Below are 10,871 nucleotides of genomic sequence, written 5' to 3' on the forward strand. Positions count from 1 at the left end.
GGTGTGGGGACCTGGAGGGACAGGGCCGGGTGTGGGGACCTGGAGGGACAGGGCCTGGTGTGGGGACCTGGAGGGACAGGGCCGGGTGTGAGGACCTGGAGGGATAGGGCCCGGTGTGGGGACCTGGAGGCAAGGTGCCGCTTGTTCTAAATTCTAGCTTTCTCTTCTGTTGCAGAAGGTGGTGGGCACAGAGGTGAAGGCTGAAGAGTTGCGAGCCCTTGGCTGATTACCAGGATTTCCTGGCTCCAAAGGGAGCTGAGAATGTGTGTTTGCCCATCCACTATATGACATTCCCAAGGACAGTCTCTGACCTAGTGACCCTTGCATCTTTCCCCTGGGGCTTGTGCGAAGAAGCCCTCTGATTGGCTAATCCTAAAACCTTAGTTGTGGCTGGTGCTTAAATAATTTTGTCACTGGAGAGGTTGTTCTTCACTTCTCCAAAGAAATATATTACCTGGTGTTGGCAAAAGAAAGACCAAAGATTTTTTTGGTGGAGGAGGGGTAGGGAAAAAGACAAAGAGGAGGAGAGCAAAGGCCTGTTAAGAAATAATGAGAACGATGGAGTGAAATTAGGAAACGTTCTAAGATTTTTATTCTAAAAGTCAGTTGTCCTCAAGCTTCCCCGACTTCCATTTTAGGGGATGACTCCACATCACAGAAAAACTCTCAGTGTCTCATTTGGGCAGGGTGCCAAGTTTGTTTTTGTTTTAAAGATTTATTTATTTATTATGTATACAGTGTTCTGTCTGTCTGTATGCTTGCTGGCCAGAAGAGGGCACCAGATCTCAGTACAGATGGTTGTGAGCCATCATGTGGTTGCTGGGAATTGAATTCAGGACCTCTGGAAGAGCAGCCAGTGCTCTTAACCTCTGAGCCATCTCTCCAGCCCCATGTGTCAAGTTTTTTAATTTACCTTTTTCTCCACCTATCCTGGGACATTCCTAAAGGCTGTGGTTGCGATCAAGTCCATCCTTTGTCTATGTGTTAAACGTGCAGACGCTGGAGTCCATCCTGCATAAGTTTTGACTTATGCTTTCTTCAGGAGTGAGAAAGTTTACAAAAGTGCACCAGGTTTAAAAATCCACCGTTCCGCATTGTCTCCTTCAGCTGCTTTGCTCAAAAACGAATCCAGGGGCTTCTGTGGAAAGACAAGTTCCCCTGATTTCCTTACGCTATTGGATCCTGTCTGTCAGGATCTACATACCACTTTACTTGGTGTGCTGAGGAAGAACAAAAGTGAGATGGCCTGAGACAAGCTGGAGGAGTTCTGAAAATTAAAGTGGGCCATCAGACAAATAGCAACCATTCTATAAGTAATACGTGATTAAGTATAGCCCTGCCTGCAGTCCAGTATTTTCTGTACTCTGGTAATATTTCCAATTTGGTGTGATGTATGGGGAACAGATATTTTATAACTATATTATATAACTATAGCTTTATGATAAGCATTATTAAATACCAGGCATATTTTCTGTTACTGGGAATGTAGTAGTAACATTGTCTGCATTCACGTCTACCCTGATGGTGGCCTAGTGGAGAAGGGCTTAAAAGCAAATAAGAAACAAACTAATACAACAGCAAAAGAAAATAGTTATGAAGAAAACATAAAGCTGTTCAAATTGCTTAGTACAAACTGCCTTTATTTTTCTTTCGGGTTTCAGTTACAAATTAAGTACCCTTTCTCTGAACTGTTTAAGAAGTGGTTTTGAGTTCTAATATTTATTTTCTTTTGGGAGGTTTGGGGATATCTGTATAAGTATGATGACATCCCCTGTGCATGAGATCTAAGGCTTATAAAAAAAGCTAACTCTTAGGCAATTTTTTTTTTGACCAGTAGGCCAGGATAGAAGAGCAATTCCTAAGATTTCTTTGACTAAAACTGAAATCAAATAAAAGCATATCTAGGTATCCAGTGCCTGTAACACTGCACATTCATCCACAATTTAGTTATGATTGCTCAGTTCAACCAGAAGTTATGGCTTATGAAAACAGTGCTCAATTTCAAGACTAAGTTCTTTGGTCACGTTTGCAGTAGGTATGGACACATGATGAAATTCAGAGGATCTCTGTTCTCCTGATTCTCAGAACAGACCCACAGACCCGGGGTAGTAGTAGTTTGGGGGTGGGACGATGGGCAGAACCCAGACATAGATAGTTTTAGCATTTGTTACCAGGAATATGCTCTTCCTACATTCCAGAAGCAGAAAAAAGGGTATGCAAAATCCACTTAGGCTGTATGGCCTACTCTACTGACGTTCCAGTAATTTATGTGTGCACATCATATGTGTCAAGCCATGCAGACAAAATAAATTACGTGGAATATGTCCAATAAGGGCTGTGGGCTCAGGTCCATCCTTACACACGCCTCTATAATGTTAGTTCAGAAAGCACTGAGGTTAAAGGGAAGAATAGTATAAATTACAAAGGAGATACCATCTTGTGACACAGACTAGGTTAGACCAAGGGCATCGGAGTTGGAGTTCTCGTGGAAAGTGCCTTCCATAAGGAACACAGAAGGGGGTTGGCTGTTAGCACTTCAGCTGAAGTTAGAACCTTTGCCACTCATTTGCTGCACAGCTCTGTGTCTGAACCCTGCCACTATCTTGTCATCTCGTTCCTGGTGATACAAGTGATTTTGTATCAAACCAAGATTTTGAACTTCTTTGTTAATAATACAGTTTTGCTAGCTATCCTGAAAGCCACCTAGGTTTCAAGAAGCAATCACCTACACATCCTGGATAAAAGAGAAAACCATACTTAAAGCCATGGCTAAGAGAAAAGAAAAGAATATGAAAACTTGAGTGAAAAACCTGGGCACTATCTGTGGACCCGAGTCATCTCTGGCCCATGTTGCTGTCCTAAAGACATGCAGGTACACATCCCCCCAAACTTTAGGAAACAAAATCACGGCCCAGGCAGGATGGGGGAATATAAATCTCTAAGTTACCATCCTGCTCTTCAGATGGCCTTGGGCAAAGATGAGTGAGAACAGAATTTTCTTATGACTATCACGCCTCTGTTCCTGTTCTAGTTTCCCTAGAAAAGAGTAGTGTGCAGCTCAAAGCAAGCGTTCCCACGTGAAAACACGCCATTCTTCCTGTTAACATCCCAGAAGGGCCTTGGCTTAGTTTGATGCACACAGTGCTGAGGATTTTATCTGATAATTCTGGAACCCAGATTTCCTGGGAGATGGGAGTTCACAGGACTCACAGATTCTGATATTATCCTCTGTCTCCCCCCTCCTGAGAACAGGGTAACAGGGTAATAACTGGGAAAATCATCCAAGGCCCCAGGCAGCCCACAGTTTCATAAGTAATTAGACATTCTGAATCCCTTGATGAAAATGACTTTAATTTTTAAGTGTTAAATATTTGAGCAGTCAGATTTAAATCAGCAGTGCACAACCAGATGCTACATGAACTCACTTGCAGGTCAGCCGCTGGCAAGCACGAGGGGCCTTGTCATCCAGCCATACATTAGGAGCCTTGGGCAGGAGGACAGGATTCTCAGACCACAGGATTTCTTTGAATCTAGCACAACTTGGATCCGGTGCTCATCAGGTCAGGCAGACTGTTTGTGCTATGTGCTCCGTGTCAACTCTTGGCTCCTGTACTTCCCTGGTGGTTGTGGCTGTGAGATCCTCTTCTAAAGAAATCCATGGCTCCTGAGTTCCATCCAGAACTTTAAAATGAAAAGACGTCAGACTTACCTTTACTAGGGAAGACAAGAGTGAGGACTAACACAGGGCTCGGCCCTGAGTCTGCTTGGCCTGTCTGGATGTTTCAAATCAGTGGCACTTTTAATATCTTGTAGTGTAGTGAACCCTAAGAAGTAATGGGAAGATAGTGAGAAAGAGAGGGAATGAATGGGGACGGGCAGCGGACTGTCTACCACAGTCTGGGAAGTGAACCTGAAATACCCAGAGTCTAAGAAAGGCTTCAGTTTTGTTACTACACCTCCCTTAGGATTTGTTTCCCATACTTCCTCTTCTTTGTCAGTTCAGGGCCTGGAAACCCAGTTGTTAGCGGAGGACATATTCCAAGACCCACAGAGGCTTCCTGGCACTGCTGACAGTACCTAAACTTTATACAAATAACCATAATATGTAGGCCCATATTTCTTTTTTTTTCCTTTTTTTTTTTGTTTTTCGAGACAGGGTTTCTCTGTGGCTTTGGAGCCTGTCCTGGAACTAGCTCTGTAGACCAGGCTGGTCTCGAACTCACAGAGATCCGCCTGCCTCTGCCTCCCGAGTGCTGGGATTAAAGGCATGTGCCACCATCGCCCGGCTGGTAGGCCCATGTTTCTGTATGGTGTGGCAGCCAGGTGCCAAAGCCATAGACCCCATCTGAGGTGGTCGCGTAGCTCTGCAGAGAAGCTGTCTCTTCCTAATAAAAGGTCAGGAAGTTGTTGATCCTTTCTTTGTAATTTGGAGGATGCCTTATAGAGATGCTAATTCAAGCCTAACAACAGACAGATAGATGTGGATGTGACAAAAAGCCATTCACCTGGTTACCTAGGAGACAGTCTAATGTATCCCCCCCCTCAGTTTATGTGTTGGTATATAAGCTGTCTGCATAATAAAGGCGGGGAGATCTTCAGGAGGAAGACCCTGAGATGCCCTTCCGTGATGACCATGTAAGCTGCGTCTGATTATTCCTCGCAGCTCTGTACCAGTCCAGTTAGGGAAAATGGTTATCTGTGTTAGCCACATGAGCTCTAACAATAATAGTCTCTGATGAGGGACATGGTGACCATGTGATACCAAGCTAGTGATGCATCCTACAGGATAAGTCATGGATCACATACTGCCTGATATTCCATTATGCATTGCAGAATGTATGCATCATAAACTCGCCAATTCTTATTTATTACTTAATATTTTCAGACTGTAAGCACAGGTTAGTGAAACTAAAAAAAATGTTAAACACCATCTAGAGAAAGATAACCGTATTCCTTCTCCTTGTTTGTCCTTCACATTACTTGCTCTCAAGGGTTCTCAAATCTGGTCAAAAGTGATCCCTACAAAGAGCTGGGATGTTCCCAGGAAGCTAGAGGCATTGACACATAGATTTTTCCATTAGTAATAATTACAGCCACAATAAACCTGATTGTCAGTGTGGGCTGTGTATCCTTGTGGGACTGCCACCAAGCAAAGCTGATGCAGATTTCCATTGTGAAAACAGGCAAGAAAAGGGAAACAATTCAGTCAGTGCTTACCTGTCCATCTTTTCTCTTCTCACCCTACTTGATGAACATTTAAACTTTCCCCTCTCATTTGATAGTACAGGTGTACTGTTGGAGCTCCTTTCGCTCCTTCAGCCAATAGCCTTTAAGATACCAGCCCACTTGGGTGTGGTCTCTTTGGCTTTAAAAAGCAGGAGTAACCCTGCACTTGCTCTCTTGCTTCCGGCTTCTGCTTCTGGCTTCTAGACTCTGTTCCTGGTTGCACTGAGGGCTGTTGTCTAAAACCATGATCTGTAAATGTTTCCCCTTAAATAAATAACCCTTTTATTAATCATAATTCTAAACAGGTGTGGGATTGTTTTGTGACTCACGCCGTCACAGGTATTCTAGGTATCTGCTCAGTTCTGTGACTTTTTGAAGAGTTATAAATCATCCAATATCTAAAACAATTTTATTCCCTGTTTCCCAGTTTGCTCTTCCATTTCTATGGAAAGACATTGATCAAAAACAACTCAGAAGGAAAGGATTTATGTTGTAGTACATTTCACATCCATGAGGGAATCAGAGGCAGGAATCTAGGTGGGAACCCAGAGGTGGGAAGGAGTGTCAGGAGGGACCATGGAGAAACGCTGCTTACTGCCTTGCTTTTTACAGTTTGCTTGCTTGTGAAATCTAAGACTACCTACCTAGACATGGCAAGGCCTACAGAACAAAGCCCTCCCACATCAATAAAATGCCCACAGACATGGCCAGAGACTGGCACAATTCATTAATTTTAAGCTGTCCCATGGAGATCACATGAGTTGAGACAATAGCTCTGCTCCCAACAGCAGCACCTATTTGCTGGGTGCTCACTTGTCTGTGAAACACTCTAGCACCAACACTATCTATGCTTTTGATGTTATTCTAGAACATTGACTTCCTCAAACATCAGTCAAATATTAGAGGAGATGAAGTTTAACATAACGAACTAGCAGATAATGGCTCTAAAATGCTCACCCATCTATAGCATAGGGTGGTCACAAAGCTACCGCTTCCTTAGATTGAGCTCACTCACAAGCCCTGTTCATCTCTTTCTTCTTTACGCCAGGGGTTTGGTTTTGATTCAGAGAAAAGTCAGATGCTTTGTATAGTAATCATAGGAGTGGGGCAATACCTCTGCTGCTTGAGTAACGGGACAGCATCTCCCTTTAGTGGGGACTGGCAACGAAGGAGGAGAATTTGTACCTAATAGAAAAAAAAGATAAGAAAGGAAAATCCTGGAATGTTTTCCCCTAGGAACTCTAAAACCAACACTAAACATTGCTTGACCTCAGTGAGCTACCTGCAAATGAAGGCTTGGCTAGGCAGTGGGAAAATTATTCCTTCTCTTTTTGTTCCTTGATTTCCTGTTTTTTAAAAAGTTTATTTTTAGTTAACCTAAGATTTCAATATAAGCTTTAATTTCTTTTTACTGTCATTTGCTTTATTTTTTTATTGGCAAGATTTTGTGTATGCGTGTGTGTGGGTGCTTGTGGGTGTGGCAGTGTGTGCACCCATGCATGTGCATACAGAGTGCACATGTGCCAGAGTGGGGAGCCGGGTGCCTTTCTATTGCTCGCCATCTTATCACCCTGATACAGGGCCTCTGACTGAGCTGTAGCCCACCAATCCGCTAAGGCCAGCTTGCCAGCAAGCTCTCAGGACCTGCCTGACTGTGCACCAAGCCAAGGTCGTAAGCACACTCAGACACACCTAGTTTGTTAATATGGTTCTGGAGATTCAGATCCAGGGCCTCACACAGCAAGGCTCTTATCTACTGAGCCTCTTCCAGCCCCTGAGATGTGGGCTTCCATTACTCCTGATGCTGGCCTGAACTTAAGATCCTCTTGCCTCTGTGCTAATGTGTATTGGTCTTACAAAAATGAATGTAGTTTGTAACTTCAAAAAACTTCAAAAATATATAGCTGGTTGAAAAATAATACTGCATGTAGCTTTAATTGAGGACATAGTATGTTCCCCAAATTGGAATAGATATGCTATAATCATGGTTCCAATCTCTATAGTAACCTGTACCATTAATATACCTCATGTAGCGTTCTTTCATTTTCAGTAGCTCTTTATCCACTCATTTCCTCCAGTTTCTATAGTTTTAGTTATATTATCCTATGATAGTTCAAAAATAGTGTGTGGACAATTCTATAGTAATTTCCCATTGTTCTTCTATGTATCATTTCATGCTAGGCTACAGTTGTTGTTGTGTTGGAGAAGCTTACTGCCTCCAAACACTTCATTCCAATACTCAGGAGGAAATCTAGTGCGTGATTTTGAAATAGGTAAGTTCATCCTACCTTCCCTCTTTCTCTGTGTCTGATTCCCTGCAGATTTTTCTTACGCTGGGCTTTGCGCTAGGTTGACAGCAACAGAGAGCTATCTCAGTGACTGAACTTAAACTTCTTGGGAATGAAAAGTAACAGGTGGACCCAGTTCAGCGTCCAGCACTCACTCAGGCAGCTCAGAAGAGCCTGCGACTGCAGCCCCAGTGCCTTCAACACTCTCTTCTGGTGTCTCCAGGCAATTGTGTACACCTCCCGTATACACATACTTAAAGCTTTTTTGTTTTGGTTTAGGTGAAACATTAAGCCAAGTTTGGTTTAAATGTGCCTCCATATTGGTTTGGCCCCATGCAGACTCTGTACACTGTGAACTGTAACTTAACTTGATGAGCAAATAAGTTGTAACCTAATCTAAGAGTAAACCTTTGTAACTAAGCAACCGTGTCTCTGCCAATCATAGCAGGTGCCAGAATATGACCATACAGGACAAATGTCAGTTGTAGCCACTCAAGTTTTTCTGACCTTGCTGCTTTTCTCTGACTATGAACATAACCTGCATTTTTGGGTGGGCTGACATCTTGAACATCTTTGGTCTGAGATGCTGTTTGATTTCAGAATCTCATTTCCTTGTTCAACTACTCTACTAAGCGCCTCCCCCTTTCTTGCTTTCTTTTCAACAGCAAACACATTGTGCCTGAGCAAGCTATGCTCCTCAGACCCCACTGCTGGCATGAGGTGGGGCCGCATCTTACCTTCCCTTTGCAGTCACCTTTTCAGATGTCTGGGCTGCAAGTCTCAGAAAACACTCTGTCCACCCTCAAGTGTGGAAGGAGGTCAGGAAAAGGAAAAGAAACAGAATATACTGAAACCAAGTCGGCAGCTGGAATATTAACAGAAGCTGACTCACCCGTGTTAGAGAGCCAGCTGCTGCAGGAGTTCAGTTGCAGAACCTGGCAGAAAGAGCACCAGTGCAGAACATTTGGTCTTTGGGATTGCTCCTGGACAAAGAGCTTTTCCTTGCTAAGAATCAGGTCTCAGGAGAAAGCCCGATGGTTTGTGATTTTGGATTTTCTGCCCATACCTGGCTGTACTAAGGGGCATAGAGTGTGAGGGGTCTTTAATTTTTTAAATTTGTTCATGTGTATGGGTGTTTGCCTGCTTGTCTGTATGTGTGCTGTGTACATGCGCACTATGTACAACCAAGTACCGGGGAGGCCAGAAGAGGGTGTCAGATTCCCTGGAACTGGAGTGACTGGGGTTGTGAGCTGCAATGTATGTACTTGGAACCCAACCCAGGTCTTCTGCAGGAGCAGGAAGTGCTCTTAACTGCTGAGTCATGTCTCTAGTCCTTTGAGGAGATCTTTCCATTTCATTTTTTACTGTTGACTAAAGCAGTAAGATTAGGGAATTTCCCCCAAAGATATAGTAGAATCAGGGACTTCCTCAAAAAGCAGTTAGGGCGCCATTTTGAGAGAGTTGTCGGATCTCTTAGTGCTAGAACTGGTAACCTCTCGAATGCAGTTCCTCTTGGTAGCTGGTTCTCTCCAGCAGCTGTAGTGGTAAGTGTGGTGAGAGTCTGAGGACTCAGCTGCCACCTAACTTATTCATAAACTTGGCTTTTGGCTCTACTCAAGGTTCAACCACCTGCTGTTCCCTTTGCCCTGGCAACTCTCCCAGGAGGGCAGCTGTGTTGCTTGGAAGCCAGCCCTGCACTTGCTTTCCCAACAGCAGATTGGGCATCTGGGAGGCTACGAGACAGTCATCTTATTGATGAGAGGTGGCAACGGGAGGACCAGAAGCTGCAGCGAGGCTGTGGGAGTAGTAGGAAAAAGGAAGGGTTTTAAAATATTATTTAATTTGTTTACATTTATTTAGTGTATGGTTGTGTGAGAGGGAGGAAGAGAGAGAGAGAGAGAGAGAGAGAGAGAGAGAGAGAGAGAGAGAGAGAGAGAGAGAATTTGAGGGAGTCAAGTCATTTCTTTCCTTCCACTGTGTTGGACACTTTAATTGAACTCAGGCTGTCAAACTTGGTGGCAAGCACCTCTACCTGCTGAGCCACCTTGCCAGTCCAACAGGAAGATTCTAAGAGCATTAACAAGCCCAAGGTGGCCAAAGCAAAGAACCATATTCTCTTAAAACTCTGGAAGTCACTGAGTTTTAAACCAATGAGTCACCAATCTGGTTTCTAGTCTAAAGCCCTAAGACTATGAGGGAGACTGTGCTCTGGCATCTCCCCTGGCATACAGTAGAAGGATGATAGATTTGTTGGTCATTGTTCTGTAGATCTATGACCCCAGCTTCTACCTTCATGTCTACATGATGTTCTCTCTGGGTCACGTTCTGTGTTCACATTTCATCTTTGTGTGACTGCGAAAGTCACAGAGGACTAGGGCACAACCTAATGAACGTATTTTAACTCATCATCTCTGCCAAGGCCCTATTGTCAAGGGAGGTAATGTTTGGCAGTTCTGGGGAATAGAGTTAAAACACATTTTTGGGGTACATACTGCAACTTATAAAATGGGGTAGGCTTATTAGCCAAGGATATACTTGGTAGTATCTTTATCTGCATGCCCAAAAGCATGCTCACCACTTGTACATGCACAGGAACATCTTGGCTTAGGAAAAGGTCGATGGTTATCTTAGGCACCGGCAATGTCAAGGCTATAGATATTCTGTCCTAAGCTCTGGCTTCCACTAATTCTGATAAGCCATTATTTCTTGTTCATGACAGACCTGAACCCCTTCCTCAGGAAAACAGTAGTTATCCTGTGTGCTTTTCAATGCAGTGTTTTTATTTAGAGCTTTCATTTCTTTTATTTAAACTTAGTTTAACCAATTTGGTGAAGATTTTGGTGTGATAAGTTTAGAATTTAGCAATAACTAACACTTAGAAAGGAATTATTTTGCACCAGGATGACCATGTTTATACAGAATTTCTGACTTAATTCTCCAAATTCTCATTTTTGGGTGAGAAAGCCGAGGCTACAGAAGATTCTGTGGCTTTCTCGAGGCCAGGAGTTTATAACAGAGATCTTACAAAGGGAGTGGTTCTGAGCCTTGAACCTCCACTTCTATCTTAAGGATGTATATTTGATTTTAAAAAATTGTTCTTGGTGTTTTCTTTTTTCCCCTCAACTTAATACTTTTATTATTTGGGAATTTTACATAATGCACCCTGATCACATCACTTCCTAGTCCTCTCAGGTCCATGCCTACTTTTGTGACATTCCCTAAGAAAAAGAGCAGAAAAACAAGTCCAAATTGTGTTGCCCATCCCTGAAGGCGAATTTAATTAATCCAGGCCAGTGGGTACAAGAAGACAATTTTAATATAAAAGCACACTCACACACCCGGAGTTCAGCGATCCAC

The sequence above is a fragment of the Microtus ochrogaster genome, linkage group LG5 (assembly GCF_000317375.1).
Source record: "Microtus ochrogaster isolate Prairie Vole_2 linkage group LG5, MicOch1.0, whole genome shotgun sequence".
NCBI classification, from domain to species: domain Eukaryota; kingdom Metazoa; phylum Chordata; class Mammalia; order Rodentia; family Cricetidae; genus Microtus; species Microtus ochrogaster.